Below are 17,383 nucleotides of genomic sequence, written 5' to 3'. Positions count from 1 at the left end.
GTGAGTTAGTTATTAAGTAAGGAATTCTAGGGTTCAAAATACATTGTGGGAAGACAATAAGTAGACTAACAACAATAAACGAATGCTTAAGAATAAAGGTAAAATGGAAAAAAACTCATAGTCTCGGGCGAGACTCGAACTTCACTTTTACTTTATTTCTAAGCATTGTGGTATCGCTGCGTAGATTTTCTGCGTAACACAAAATGAATTAAGAACCAGACCTTAACTGGTTTAGAAGCGTTTCTTTTAAGAATCTAAAAGTGCACACGGTAACTGTGTTGTCCACACTATTTAACCATTTTTAACAAGTTTTTAAAAGCAGTCAAAAGTGCACAAGACCTTTACCTAACCGTGGCCATCGTCACAAATGTCGCTACCTCTACGTCGCTATTTTCATGCAACTTGATAACTTTTATAAATAAGTAGCAACCCAAATACACATGGCACCCACATACAAAAAAATAACAGAATTTTTGTAATAATTCTAATTCTATTTGAATTGAATCGAAACAAAATCACTCGAGGTTGCGTGCTGAAGTTAGCGAAATGGCTTTGGCGCAGACAATCCAAAAACTTGCGGCCCCGACAGCCAAACGATGATGCCTCGGTGCATTTGCCATTTGTATCAGCGAGCTCAGCCGGCGCTCTACCTGTCGATAGCACTCCAACACGATGCTCTTTATTCTTATTTCAAGCTTCAAAATATCACGAGCACGTCTTTGTATATTTTCTAAATTGCTCTTAATAGCAGGAAAGCGCCTGTAAGTATTTTCATTGCAAGATGTTTATATATTTCGAGTAACTTAATTGACAAAAGTAGGAGCATTTGCAGATAACATTCACAATCCATTTTTCGCTCCAAATTTCGCGCCAAATAAAATAAAATTGGCTTGGTTTTTTTATTTATTAAATATTATAAAAATAAAATAAAATAGGATTAAATTGGTTAGTAACAAAAATGATAATGTTAGTATTACTTAAGGTTAAAAAAATAATACCTATCCTAACTGCACAGTCTAGATTGCCCGCTGTCACCGGACATATAATTTCATCCAGTGGTGCTGGATCGGGCAATCCAGCCTGCTGGCCACTACACGGAGGTTGTTGGGGCTGGCGCACACGCGTCGCATCAGGGATGCTGCACGTTTACGCATCATAATGCCATGAAAGCCGTCTGTCCAGGACTCCGTGAACATACCTGAAGCACTGCATTCTCCATTACTGATTTTTTTTTTCTGCATTATTTTTAGGGTTCCGTACCTCAAATGGAAAAAACGGAACCGTTATAGGATCACTCGTGCGTCTGTCTGTCCGTCGGTCACAGCCTATTTTCTCCGAAACTACTGGACCAATTAAGTTGAAATTTGGTATACATATGTAAGTTTGTGACCCAAAGACAGACATGTAACGTAAACAAATTAATTTTAAACATGGGGGCCACTTTTGGGGGGTAAATGAGAAAATTAAAAAATAAAGTTTTTCAAACTATATAGTGTTATCGTGTTATCGTGTTATCGTGTATATCGTGTTTTTCTAAATGAAAGAGCTCATTATGAGAATCTCAAATATATATATTTTTTTATAATTCGAAAAAAATAAATCGTAAATTTTTTTCGAATTTTACGACAGTTGAGAAGTTATTCAAGAAAATAGGAAAAAAATTACCATACCAGGGGCCCCTTTATCTCCGAAACTACTGGGTCTAAAATTTCGAAAAAAATACACAAAATAGATCTTTATCTATAAATCACAGGAAAACCTATTAGAAATGTGCAGTCAAGCGTGAGTCGGACTTAATTATTTAGTTTTTGATCCAACCCCTACGGGTTTTTCAAAGACATTTCACGCACGTTTCACATAAAAAATACATTGTTAAAATTGTGTAATGTACGGAACCCTTGGAACGCGAGTCCGACTCGCACTTGGCCGGTTTTTTCTCTATTAATTTAAAAGTGTCCGATGACTTATAAACTGAAATAGATATCATACACTGAAGAAAAAGTGACCAGGTCCATCGTAAGTATATATATATATATAGTAGTGTGACTACTTAAAAAAAACCAAATCAAAACATTTCATAAAATAAGTAGTTTGATTTGTTCCCTAGTTGGATGTCCGATGACATTCTGCAAAAAATCGTGCGATTTGATTCCGCTAGACATGTCGGAGGAACTAGAGCGCATCTATGGAGGTACCTGCTTAGACAAGACCTATGCCTGAAATTATTCAGCTACAAGACGGATGGACCCGAATCATGACATCATTACTCATGTGTTAAATTAAAAAAATATCTGGAGCAAACTGTGTACGGAGTCAGAGCTACAGAGCCTGGCGTGGCGATATTATGCAAAATTCTCCTATTGTGATAATAATTGCAAAGAAAAAGGATACTTATAGTCAGAAGCTGCATGCGGTGGATTCACCTACTTGGTACTTACACCTGCTCTTATTAGTTACTATCTTTGTATACCAAATTGCTTTCAATAAAAATACTTACTTTACTTATGTTTTTGTTATTTTCATTCCACTTTTTAAAACCTGCATAATCTGCATAAAAATTCAGTTAAATGCCTACAATCCGAAAAAAAGTTTCACTTGCATCGTGGTTTCCTGAAACACACATTTTTTTTGTTTAACATTGATGTTCTCCAAAAAGTCCATAAGTAAAAAAACGGACTTTCCGTACAGACCGTGGAACGGATTAATGATATACTTTATTAGAAACCCCGCAATGCGAAAAATTATGGCTACGAAGTGGGGCGCAATATTCTGAAAATACCTAAAGGCTAAATTTTATAGCCGCGCGCTGTTTTCGAACAATTGCATTAATAGTGTATCACCGGGGCGCGCATCTTTACAGCCGGCTACGAGTGCTACGACTCGCCCAAAACATAATTAAATTTTTAATATTTTAACTGAGAAATCACATTCGTACGCTGTTCGGAATGAAACTGTAGAAGCATAATTAAATGAGTATAATAAAGGAGGGTTTATAGTTCCTAAATGTGCTCATAAACACGAGTGGAGATTTCCTTTTTCCATTTGAGTACCTTTATATATACACTCGTATATTATACATTTATGTATGTACCTATAATCAATTTATTGGTTGATGGAGCGATATCTTTTATGAGTTATAAGACTGCAGTACGACTACGGATGGTTTGAAGCATCGTGTATCCTTGAATCTATCATATTAGCCATCCATCAATTGATATCTCGAATCTTGACATATTGGCATTTGAGAAATCGCTGCGTTGCATTTTATTAGGTATATGTTATAAGAATGTTATAATATATGTTCCTTTATATTTCCTTCACCTAAACAAGTAATACCTATACATTTACTCTAATAGTAATATTTAAGAACGCAATGACTATTGGGGTACCTAATATTTATGATGATATAGGATATATGATAAGATATAGGATATAATATTGTTTTTCTTTATGTTATTCTCGAACTCCCCATCGGCACACAAACCTCCATAAGGTTTTGCCTACGATGGGTCTTGTAATGATCTAAAAAACTGTAATTTGCTTCCTTATTCAATAAATTAAAAAAAAAAAAATAGCATTTGTAAACTTTTCATCAATTACCGGTGAGTATTACCTACAACTCTTATTAAGTATTTTTGCCAACACCAGTTTTGTTCAAAGCGGAAGATGACGTCTCAGAGAATGGGGAGCTTTACAGCACCATTTCAGAGAGCTAGACTTGTTCGATAGGAGTTCTTTAGAGGGCATCTTTAACACTCCCCTGGGGGTTCATTTATATATTCGCAACACGAAGCCTGCAATAAAACGGTGTTATCCTGGTCATTATTAAGTCATCGCTCGGCCTCTGCCGACGCTACGAAAATAAAATGCATCCGAACTCTGTTAGCTCTCTCAGCTTAGCCCGAGCTGCGTGAGTTGATTGCTTGTGCAAATGTATTTTTTATAAACGACATATACATAATAGTTTTAACTAGGTATACGTATATCAATAAACCTTTTATGTGTCCCTTGTTAGACTGAAGAACTGGCAGTAGATCTCTGTTTCAAGTTTAGTAAAGTAGGTACCTATCTAATAGTGTCTCGATAAATTCCTCTCAGTGAATTCCTCAGCTGAGCAGCTCTGGTGTAAACTACCGCAAATTGATGCTCTGATCTTAGAAGATGAACACCCGACCCGATACGATGGATACTCGAAACGAAAATGCCTAATTTACCTACATTATTTCTGATATCCTAAATGTACTTATTAGGGTACTAAGACCATTAGTATTTAAGTAGGTAGTCTATATGTGTGTGTCATAAAGGTGAAACTGAAATGAAAAGTTATTGTTGATGTTATCGAGAAAAGTTAGTTAGGGGAGTGGTCAGGCCTGGTTACGAGCTAGCCATTTTATGAGGCGGCGCCCGGCGTTGGCGCTAAATCTCCTTATTTATCCGGGAAACATAAACTTTGGTCTCAGCAAAAATTAATTGGCTCCCACGCTCCTTCTGGTCCACAATATTTGCGGCTTACTGTTTTGGTGTTGCTTTGTCGTGGATATTTACTGTCTGTCGTATAAGTTAACAGTTCTGAAGGAAAACATGGTGTGGTAGGAATACATTTGATAGTTTTTATTTGCCATTACGCTGAACATATTGTTATGTTTTCACATTGCCTTCCTTCTAATAGTATTTAGTAGTGAGTTTTTTTTCTCGGTGTGGGAATGCTGTTACGCATCGTCCCCCTGACCTGAGGTGGGCCTATTATGGGGGGGTATGTGGGAATCTCACCTCCCGGCTCTTTCCATTGAGAAAAGAGGGGGAGGAGCCTACCCACTAAAACGACACCGGCGTTTTCCACAATATGCCGTTTGGGGGGGCATCCTGGGATCGCGAACATTCTACCACGACGCCCCCCCGGCGTCCTTGGCCGGCTTACGCCGGGGCACCCGCATCTGAGGGGGAGGGTCAGAAACGCTTTGACTCTCCCCCACCCGTGTAAGGCCATGCAGTGTGGGCCCTCTACCCACTGGCCCTACTGGGGAAGTTGGCGCGCAGCAGCTGCATACTGCGTTCTTCTTCTTCCCCTCCGTCTGCGCCTTAGCGGATGCGTGTCTACGTCTTCCTCGCGCAGCCGCTCCGCCGCTTCCTTCTGTAAAATCACTACTTTACAGAAGGCCTCCACCTCTTTCCATGTCCTCTTGCTGTGCAACATGGCCGAAACAACGTTATGCAGCGAGAGGTCCCCTCCCATTATTCTTGTGACCATCACCATTCTTTGCCGCTCCGCATCCCAACGCCTGTAGCTTTCGAGGGTGTGCTGGGCCGTATCATCTTGGTCACCACATTCGTGGCAGACCGGCGTTAGCTCCCTCTTGATGATACCTACCTACCTACGTATATTTATGTACCTATATATAGATATACATTACTTATAACTTGATGTTATTGAAGTTAAGCCTTTGGAAAAACAAAGACAAAATGTAAGTATTCGACATTTTCGCCATTATCATCGACGGAAAACTAGGCATTTAATTTCGTTATGTGCTAATAAATCACATAGCTATTTTTTGATCAAATGTTGTTGTGTGTTCATATAGCGGAATTAGTTATTTTCTAAACTAAGAGATACTTATAAAAATTAAAATTTGTGGGTCGAAGGAAAATTAAAAAAGGAATTAAAATATGCAAAAATAAAAAAATATAAAAAAGCGATTTTATTTATTTGCACCGACGGTTTGACAGTTACATCCGTGTGGAGTGTGCTCGCGTACTCATTCGTGCGGCGTGCCGCCATGAAAAGAACTCTTTTACCTGGCTGGTTCTTTCTTACAGCTTGTGTGGCGAGCAAACATACTTCATTAAGACAGTGTTTGCCGCTTTATGAAAACTGTCTTTTTCGCTGCTTGAAAATTGTTCCTCTCACCGACTGTCGTAACGCTTTTTCTAAAAATATTGCGCATTTGGTGCGATAGTGTACTTGTGCTTACGAGACACGTTTTGTATGAAAGAACAAAACAATTGCGTTCAGTAAAGATCACATGGGGCCTGTTGTTGCCAAGTGCGGCACAGATGAGATTGGAGGCGCTCCAGAACTATGCACCTGACTACTTGCATTGTTTGCACTTTTGTTCGGTGCTCATCGAGTTGCGCTTCATTATGCACTTTCATTTGTTTGGCTAAAACGGGAACATTTAATTAAACGTTTAAGTTTTCAATACTATAGTTCTACGAAAGTCTAAGCTTTGACTGTCAATTCTAATGGGTATGGCAACTATTTGTTGGTACATAAAAAACCTTACCCTAAGAAGGTACCTACTTCTTCCTAGCTAATCATCAGGCCAATTGGTATCAGGCCAATTCGAACATATCTACACACTGATCTCGATGATGTCATTTAGTTATCGTGCTATTCGCTCGCGCAAGATATGTGTGTAATGTAGTACGAGCGAAATGCGCGATATTTGAGTGACATTATTTTAGATGTCATTTTGATATCAGTGTACGTTCGAACTAGCCTGTAGTTATGTTGTATGTTAAATTGGAATCCTCTATTGTGTAATTTACAAAAAAAAAACAACATCATGTTCTTTAACCAGGAGCCTGTACTCAATCTAATTAGGTTATATGGGCATTTCTCAGAGGTGACGTTCGGTGCGTGACTTCGGTGCCAATATATTTTTTACTTTATGGACATATGATGTTAAAATGAACAATTAGGCTTAAATTAAAAAAAAATATTGGTGGTAAAAACCTCCTTACCATAGGCTTATAGACGTAAGGGTTCGCGAGATATCTAAGTTTTTCAAAACACTGAAATCAAACACACTCACTGAAATCAATATTAGTAAGATTGTAATAAACAAATATTATTTTAGCACTAAAATATTTTTATTATTTTCTGCTTTTTGTACGCATGCTCATATAGGATTGCTAATTGTACTGTAAATAAATATACAATAAATGGTGCACCAGCTTAGCAATCAAAATTATATATATTTATTTGGACATGCACAATATGCACATGCTAGTAGCATATGCTAACATGTACGGTTTAAATTATCATTATATGCTGTAAAGTACAAAAACAACGAACATTTTATAATAAATATTAATTTTTAACAAGCAGAAACGTCTGCGATCGATGCTATTAAGCTCAGAATAAATTTAAAGATTGACAACGGTGGACTATTTTTTGATTTCGGTGGTCAAAAACTCCACCGAATCAGCGGTAATCATACCCACTGAATTCAATTTTAATCACTATTCAATAATTACAGAAATAATAATCATAGTATGAAAAAGAGTTTCTAATATGCATATGACATACCTCTGAGGGTAGCTTACGCACTATTAAACCGAAAAAAGCACAAGCACTTAAACAATTAATTGCTTCACCGAATTCAAAAAATCATGTGACCAAACCCACCGAATTCAATGCTGAACACACCTTTACGAAATCCGCAGGCAGACCGGGAGCCGACGTCCCCTCTCGCCAGTAAACGTGGCGCGACTGAAGCTACCTGCGCACGCGGCGTTCCTGGTATACTCCTTTGTGATATGCCGACAAGGTTTATAAATTCCAGTGAAATCACGTGTTGCCAAGTGGAATAATTGGATTTATTTGATAATATTAATACGTAAATTATTTTGAGCCCAATAATATAAATAATAGACTAATGTACAATACGTGAAACAACATTAAAATAACCGGCCAAATGCGAGTCGGACTCGCGTTCCGAGGGTTCCGTACATTACACAATTTAAACAATGTATTTTTTATGTGAAACGTGAGTGAAATGTCTTTAAAAACCCCGTAGGGGTCGCGGTCGGATCCGACTCCGACTCACGCTTGACTGCACATTTCTAATAGATTTTCCTGTCATCTATAGGTAAATATCTATTTTGAGTATTTTTTTTTCAAAAATTTTGACCTAGTAGTTTCGGAGATAAAGGGGGGTGGGGGAATGGTAATTTTTTGCCTACTTTCTTGAATAACTTCTAAACTGTTTATCCTAAAATTATAAAAAAAACATATTTGAGATTCTGATAATGAGCTCTTTCATTTGATATGTAGCTCGATATAGTTTGAAAAACTTTATTTTTTAGTTTTCTCATTTACCCCCCAAAACTGGCCTCCGTGTTTAAAATTTATTTGTTTACGTTACATGTCCGTCGTTTGGTCACAATATATATACCAAATTTCAACTAAATTGGTCCAGTAGTTTCGGAGAAAATAAGCTGTGACAGACGGACAGACAGACAGACGCACGAGTGATCCTATAAGGGTTCCGTTTTTTCCTTTTGAGGTACGGAACTCTAATTAAAATAAAATTCCCGTCTTAAGTTATGATTTTTTGCTTCAACAAATCTGGGTGTGGGACATACCCACTGTTCGTCAATTTTAGCACTTAACATTTATTTTCTTTTAATATACATATATAACATGGAATGTTTTACTAGTTGTCCAAGTGTATCAGATGCTGATGGATTTGTATGATTTAATTCAGATTTTTAAAGCAATAAATTCACGTGTTTATGCGTGCACGTAAAAACGCTTCCTCTGAGAAATGCCCATATGTACTTACTTACTTTTACCAAGTTGATTTTTTGTTAAGCACCTACATACCTATTAAGCATTTAAGGGTTGAAAAAAGTAGGTCCTAATATAATATGTAGTTGGTTTGTAGAGTAGGTATTCAAACGTAACCGATACCGTTTGATATCGATTTGGGATTGATGGCGAGCGGAGTCGCAAATGACTGGCGCCGGCCGCCCGCCCGCCCGTCGGCCAGTTAGTCAGGTGCCGTTTTGTTTAGACACCATATCAAAGGCTGCAGTGATCCATTGCGATGGCCGAGTAATCCCGGCTAGAGGCTCTGTCTCACGTCCAGCTTACTTTTATTACCGTGCCTGCATCGCAAAATAAAACAAAATTGGCGGGAATTTATGGGCCACAGCCCCAGAATGGCTAGTGGGGTGGAAAGTTTTCAATTTGAAACGAATAACTTGTTTGTCTCATGTAATAAGGGGGGTTTTGCGGCGTAATAAGGGGCTGCTATGGCTGTCGCGGGCTTCCTTAAAACTACTTTCTTGGTTTTATTACCTAAGTGCTGCGGGTGGGTGTAAGTCGTGCGAGTCTTTATAGGTGTCACCGTACTTACCCCTAACGCCCGTAACCTAAGCGAATAAATGATTATTTGACGGGAAAGCGCATATAATATTAAATTAATATGTGTCCCTGGATATACTATCTTCATTTAGGTACCCTCTGTGACCGTCCCATTTTTTGGTCGTTTAAAAATTCGCTATTGTACTGTGTACATAATTATATGTATTGTACATTGCAGTTTAAATAAACAAGTAAAAAGAAACACATAGGTACACATACATTACACACACTTTAAAAACATAAAATGTCTATTCTTGGCTTTTCCACTAACATAATTTTTTTATAAGACCATAATTTCCATTGCTGCTTTACAAGATACTTTCTTTCACTTTATAGTACCGAGCGCTCGTTAGACATCTAAAATAAAGTTACGGAAAATAGTCGTTTATTAGCTCGGTTTTTGGAGCCGCGACGTTTACAACGGCATAACGTATCTTTAGGTAGCAAATTGAATGTTAAAACGCGTTACCTGCCCCTAACTGAATAAGTTATGAGCTTGGAGGTATTGGTAATGAAACTTGAATGACCCCGGGCGTGTATACAGTCTACGGGATGGAGTTTCCGTGTTTACGCAGCACCGCCGCCAGTTTATTCTGTTGCGTTAAGTGGCACTTGTGGAAGTACTGTTGCCCTAAAAGGACGCGCGTATTGTTTTGCTGAGAACCAGAGGGTTGCTAGGGATTTATACTTGATTACCGTACGTTACGGAAATTTGAGCAGCGCTTACTGTCCAACAAATGTTTTGTTTTAAAAATCTTGATAATTAGTTAAAACAATTATCGAACCTTCTTTATAACAAAATATTTTTCATGACTTACCTAGATTCTTATGTTAAGTAAATAAATGGGTATTATTTTTAAATGAATTTAAATAAATAAGACGCTTCCTGGAAGAGTTGGGTTGCAAGAGTAGTGCCGTCAACCCATCACGCAAAATAGGCGCATTATATGACGTCGAGTTGCGGAAACCAAGCCCGCGAAAACCTATAACCTATAAATGTCCTTATTGGAAATAGGTGTATGTCATTCTAATATATTTAATTATCTAAAATAGGTATTGTGATGTCGGCTGCCGCAATTCAGAGTTATCATGTCCTCCCCCTCTCTACGGACTTCCGATAACCCTATGATTCCCCAACGTAACCTGCTTAATTTTTCCTCCAGTTCTAATAACTTTTCGTCGATCCGCAGCGTACGGCAGTTGTATGTTGCCAGGGCCAAGGGTCGTCGGTTATGGTAGCCGGGCCTCTGCCGGTGATTCACTGCAGCAACCCCTGCCCCGCCATTACCCTAGCCGCTACCGGAGCCAGGAATAGCGGGGCTGCCGGGGACTAGGGGTCTGGGTTTTATTTGTGTCTGCATTTTTTTTGTTTTTATCCCTTGGGGGGGATTGCCGTAGTCGCCACGCTTGGTAGGCGGGTTGGCGACCGCAGTTTGATAGAGGTAGTTCTCGGAGGACGCTGCTGCCCATCCACCGGATTTCCTTAAGTCGCCTCTTACGACACCCACGGAAAGAGAGGGGGGGGGGGGCTCGAAGGTGTTTGCCAGAGATCTGTTTATTGGCCAAAGCCAACTGACAAAACTGAAGACCGACGACGGCAGGATCATCTCATCCAAACCTGAGCTCTTGGGAGGAGTCGAGAAGTTCTATGGACAGTTATACACAACAACCCGAGCACCCGTCATGGATCTAGCTAGAGACCCTAGAGCTAGACTAACTCGACACTATACCGAAGATATCCCGGACGTCAGCCTGTACGAGTTTAGTATGGCTTTCAAACAGCTTAAGAATGGCAAAGCCCCAGGTAATGACGGAATTACGGCCGAACTCCTGAAGGCGGGTGGTAAACCAGTCCTTAAGGCCCTTCAGACGCTGTTTAGTTCCGTCATGCGCGAAGAAAAAACGCCGCAAGCGTGGAACAGAAGTGTGGTGGTGCTCTTCTTCAAAAAACGTGATAACACCTTGCTGAAGAATTATAGACCCATCTCACTTCTGAGCCATGTCTACAAGCTGTTTTCGAGAGTCATCACGAACCGTCTCGCACGCAGGTTTGACGACATCCAGCCTCCCGAACAAGCAGGTTTCCGTAAAGGCTATAGTACCGTAGACCACATACATACGTAGGCGACGATGACTGCTTCCCATCAGGCGGCTCGTCTGCTCGTTTGCTGAATATCACATAAAAAAATAAAAAAATAAAAATACATGCGTTGCGGCAGGTTATACAGAAGACTGAGGAGTATAACCTCCCCCTTTGCCTTGCATTTGTGGACTACGAGAAAGCCTTCGATTCGATCGAGACTTGGGCTGTGCTGCAGTCTCTCCAAAGGTGCCAAATTGACTACCGGTATATCGAAGTGCTGAAGTGTTTGTACGAAAACGCCACCATGTCCGTCCGACTACAGGGCCAGAGCTCGAAGCCTATTCCATTGCAGCGGGGAGTCAGACAAGGAGATGTAATCTCCCCAAAGCTGTTCACCGCTGCATTGGAGGATGCCTTCAAGGTTCTGGACTGGAAAGGACGAGGCATCAATGTAAATGGCGAGTACATCACTCACCTTCGGTTTGCCGATGATATCGTAGTCATGGCTGAGACCATGGAGGACCTTAGTGCGATGCTCGCTGATCTCAGCAGAGTATCTGAACGAGTTGGTCTGAAAATGAACATGGACAAGACGAAGATCATGTCTAACGTCCATGTTGTGCCAACTCCCGTATTAATCGGAGGCTCTGCGCTCGAAGTTGTTGACGATTATGTATACCTAGGACAAACAGTCCAGTTAGGTAGGTCCAACTTCGAGAAAGAGGTCACTCGTCGAATCCGACTCGGTTGGGCAGCGTTCGGGAAGCTCCACAGTATCTTTTCGTCCAAATTACTGCAGTGTCTTAAGTCAAAAGTCTTTGACCAGTGTGTGTTGCCAGTGATGACATACGGATCTGAGACGTGGGCGCTAACGATGGGCCTCATAAGAAGGTTCAAGGTCACGCAAAGGGCAATGGAGAGAGCTTGATAGAGTCAGAAATGATGATATCTGCAGTAGAACTAGGGTCACCGACATAGCTCGCAGAATTGCAACCCTTAAGTGGCAGTGGGCGGGGCACATTGCTCGCAGAACTGATGGCCGGTGGGGCCGGAAGGTTCTGGAGTGGCGTCCGCGTACCGGAAGACGAACTGCCGGTAGGCCTCCAACGAGATGGAGAGACGACCTGGTGAAGGTCGCGGAAAAATATCGGCTGACATGATGATGATGATGATGATGATGATGAGGTATTGTGATGTGAGTGTCATTATGTTACTATCTATGAAGAGTTGTCTAGCGGGGATTCCGTGTGGGGCATATGATATAATGCGTACGTATTAAAACTTTGTCAAATAAAAACACACCGCCCCAAATAGATGATCCAAATTTAAATTAACATGAACAAAAATTTATTTTACAATAAAAATTAAGAAAAAAAATATCTAGAATATCACAAAGTAAAAAGAGTTGTCTGCCTGTGACCACGAACGTAACGTTACGTTCGAAACATCAGGCCATAAATAAATGTAAGTTTGTACGTGATTAAGTATCGTGTTAGTTTTAAAATTATGAGTGAAAATCGTAATCAATAAACTTACTAAATATATTAAATCGGGTCACTCACGTATTTTAAGTCGAGAATCGCTCGACATGTTTCACTCCATACCGAGGAGCTTCATCGGGAGCGTGCGTTGGCGGACCGATGACTCCGCCAATTTCAAAGAGTTACATACAAAAGAGGTATTTGTACCAGTAAGGGACAATAAACCAGCGTCAATGGCCAACGTAAGGATGCCTGATCAAATATTTACTGATGCAGCTCAAAATGACAATCGCAAACTGTATTTACCTGTAGTGCAGAATAAGGCAAAAATATCTAATAAAATAGCAGGTATCTTAAACCTTCATTCCCACCTGGGCCGTCTCCAGGTACTTCAAAATACTTTGGTAAATACGAAGCGGTATAGTCTGGCAAACCAACTTTGTCAGTAGAAATAGGCTCGAAATTCAAATTTTCTATGGGAGGACAACCCTTCTAGGCACGAAGGCCAAATTTTTTTAATTTGCCAGCTTTTACTAATGACGGAAATGGCTTGCCAGACTATAAGTGCAGAAGAGGTAGGACCCAGTAAAATACAATCAACCAGCGCAGCGTCAATGACCAACATAAAACTGCCTTCTCCGACGTTTACTGATGTTGCTTATGTCCATGGGCGACGATGACCGCTTCCCCGGCTTCCCATCAGGCGGCTCGTGTGCTCGTGTGCTGGCTATCACATAAAAAAATGTACCTCAAAATCACAAACACAAACACTGTATCTAATGTGAATATTCTAGACAAAATCATTAAATTTGCATTCAACAATAAACATAAATACCTATTTTTTAAATTTCCTCCTTTTTCTTTATTTACTTTCCTCGTATTCGATATGAAAAGTAGTGTTTATCCCTGGGAAATGGCGTCCAATTCTGACTTGAACCATTGACAGTCTCATTTCGTTCAAAAAAAATATATTGAACAATTATTAGTCAAAACCAAGGCACTTTGTAAAAACTATTCTTGACTGAAACATCACAGTTAAAACTAGTTTTCACCTATGCCTTAGTTTTAACCAGGAAAAATGAGTTTTCACAAAAAACGGGTTTTTACGGTAACATATATAATATACCGTTCCTTGTGGTCTTTTAAAAGAAAACCCAACAAATTTACAAATTACACCTAACCTAGGCGGACGGCTGGAGGCTCACGCAGTAGACAATACCAAAGTAAAATAAATTTCCCGATTCCCACGTAAAGTTGGTGAAGAATGAGAGTTACTCAGTTAGTTTCAATCCTGGTCTGTGAAGAACTTTCTATTTTTCGATTGGCCGTGTTAGTAAGTTGGCAAACGTAGTCTACTGAGTAGTTGGGGCCGATTTTTGAATTCCGACCGCTCGCTTTCGTGTATTTCGTTCAATAATATCTCCATCTCCACTACTAGGCATTTAAATCAATTTAAATCCTACTAATATAATTGAAAACGAGGGGTCAATAAGTACAACTAGATTCCCAATTTCTATCGCTCGTATTTCAAAAATTAGCATTTCGCCGTTTCCCACCGATTTTCGAGTGACGAAATCGAGCGATCGAAATTCAAAAATCGCCCCCCTGGAGTCTGTGCAGCAACTCAATTTTTGTAACTTATTTTGCATTGGTCTGATATGTTTTGACTCCATAATACTGTCATCACTGCTCAAAACATGAAACACACGGCTCACGGACGAAGGACATGATTCGCTCGCGCTTCGCGCTTGCTTGGTAAAAAAAGTAGGGTGACTGCTATAGTTATTGGCCACTAGATAGAAATTGGCCACTCTTAACAATAAAGCTTCAATTGGCTTGTTTATTTCTGATTTGTTAGGAGTGGCCAATTACGATGTAGTGGCCAATAACTATAGCAGTCACTCTATGTGGTACTTGCACTCCTTTAGAAAGGAATGCATCTATTCATATTTACACATGATAATAATATAAGTTTTCCTTCTCACACGTATAAAATAATGTACCGTAAAATCAGGTCCTAAGAACAACTCTGGTCCAGTTTTTAACGAGCCTTTATGATTTATACTCGTTACATTTATTTTGAAGTTTAAATACCTACACTAATGCTCTTTCTATAACTATTATATATTCAACATAATTTGAAAAACACTTATACTCGTACATATTTTACTGGAACTTAGATTTGGACCATAGTTGTAAGTTGTGGACTAAAGTTACTAGATTTTACGGTATTTCTATCATGGCTAATAGAAGCAAATACTAAAGGCAAGGTCTAGCTAGAATAATTGCCATGGAATTGCAGACACAAGTTCTTGCGCCGTTTGAGACGTTGTTCTTGTGTCATTTGTACGTCTCCGCCGACGATTATCAAAGCAATCAGCCGCCCTGCAAACTGTTACTGCCAAACACTAGCGTTTCGAATATTATCGATAGCATATATTACTAATATTAATCGTACATAAACCACATTTATTTTGTTGTTCTGAATAAATACTATTATTTCTTTTGTTTATCACATTCATACGTAGATGTTTTCTTTTATTTCTTGCTGTGATGATTTTTTTTTACAATGCTTGGGTACGGTGACAGATGGCATCGAAATACAATTTATAACATTAAAACGCAAAAATGTATTAAGATGACAGCTGTCACCGTAAAATACTAATACTTAGTTATGGACGGTATAGAAAGGACGACCATCTCTTATGGCAGAACTGTTGCAAAAGTGACCAGCTTTCAGCTGGGGTATGACATGAACCATAGAGGTATAATAATATAAAGATGAAATGGGGGAGAGGGGCGACCAAATTACGTAGGTTGTTTTTGGTATGTTGTCAGAAATGTTAAAACGTGTTTTTAATTTTGTCGCATTGCGTATGTTCTGTCCCTCAGGGTCGCACGGGCGCACATCTATACTAGCTCTATGACATTTAATTTTCATACATAGAGATTTTGTTCCTTTATACAGGGTGCCTCAAAAATAAGTGCATTCCCGTTGCCAGGGAGGTTTTGGAATTATACTGAGCAACTTTTACTATGGGACCAACCACGAAATCACGAAATGGTGTACCAAAGGTCTTGAACAGCATTGTTTCGAGATGGGAAAGACATACAAATAATAATAAAATGATCGAATTTAAACTGTTGTGAGACATACTAATATTAAATCATTTTACGGTTTAGACAAGTGAGTCTAAACCGTAAAATGATTTAATAATAAAATGTTTTATTTCACACTACAAAAAGCAATGGTACATAAGTATGAACAGGTACAAATATGTTGTATATGTAGGTAACAACAGGTGGACTTATCGCTAAACAGCGACCTCTTCCACTAACCTTCAGATAATCGAATTTAAACTGTTGTGAGACATACTAACATTAAATAATTTCACGGTTTAGACTCACTTGTTTTAGACACTCGCGCGACACGTTTCGGAGAGCCTAGGTCTCCTTTCTCAAACACTAATAGTGCGAGTGACTAAAACAAGTGAGTCTAAACCGTAAAATTATTTAACCTGCAGATAGTGAAAAGGCGAAACATATTCCAGTTAACGGGTAAGGCAAAAATAAAATAAATAATAAAAATAAAATACATTTATTTATTTTATTGAGATTCAATAAATTATTTTCGAAATACTTGTTACCTAGGTAGCTACAGTCAAACGTTGCAACTTTAGCACATTTTTTCAAAATCAGTGTAAATATTGCCATGAAATGTCGCTATAAAAATTTCAGTTTACTTTTACTAGCGATTGTTTAAAAGGATTGTAAGCTAGGATCCCTAGGAGGAGAAGTACTATTAAAAATATGCCTATCGATAGTAAGCCTGATAAGCACAGCACTACGGCAATTGGCGAATGTTTGCCCAAGTTTAGGCGCGACGGAAGTGGTTGAGGCGGACCAACTACCAAGTTAACTGTTGCGTCGTTTCATTGTCGCCCTCACTTTTTTTGTAGGGCAATATTAGCGATGGTTTGTTGGATTGTGAGTTTTAAGTTTGTTACCTTGCTCATTTTAATCAAAATTTATTAAAAAATTACATGCAAATGGTTTAACATAACTGAAAGGTTGCAAACATTCAAAATTGTTTTATAAACAAGTGTAAAGGCTAGACTCGTTCAGTTTCGCTCTTCCTTATTTATTTGTTGTTGTAGAGATTAAGAGGAGAGAGTGGTGAAATCGGAACAGTAAAAGTGATTTACTTCTAAGTGAGAGCATCCAAGAATATATACTTGGAATTACTAAAGAAATTCGCTGCTTAATTCGTAGGCCGTCCGAGAAAGATGGGCGGCCGGCTCGCGGGGTACAGGCCCGAGTTTAATTACAACGCAGGTTTATTCACTCTAAATTCGAGAATTTTGCATTCCCCGCGCGAACCGCGGAAGGGTCAGAATAAAAGAAAATGACATTCGTTATTCTATTATGTTAAGCACAGGAGAAGCTTCGTATTTGTAATTACTTTCGCTAGACAACGGTCCTCGTTTTCGGCAAAGGTAATCCGTAGCTCCATGTGTAGCCTGCCCGGCGACTGTATTAGGTACGTGAGCAAGCCCCTTACTTTGTCATGCGTAACGGGAAGATTGCCCTTTTGTGCTAGTTACTACACTTGCCTTTGCAATAAAGGGTTTGCGAAACGCATAATACGCTTTGCACTCAGGGGACCTT

This window comes from Cydia strobilella, chromosome 4 (genome assembly GCF_947568885.1).
Source record: "Cydia strobilella chromosome 4, ilCydStro3.1, whole genome shotgun sequence".
In the NCBI taxonomy this organism is placed as follows: domain Eukaryota; kingdom Metazoa; phylum Arthropoda; class Insecta; order Lepidoptera; family Tortricidae; genus Cydia; species Cydia strobilella.
This window is presented reverse-complemented; position numbering follows the sequence as displayed.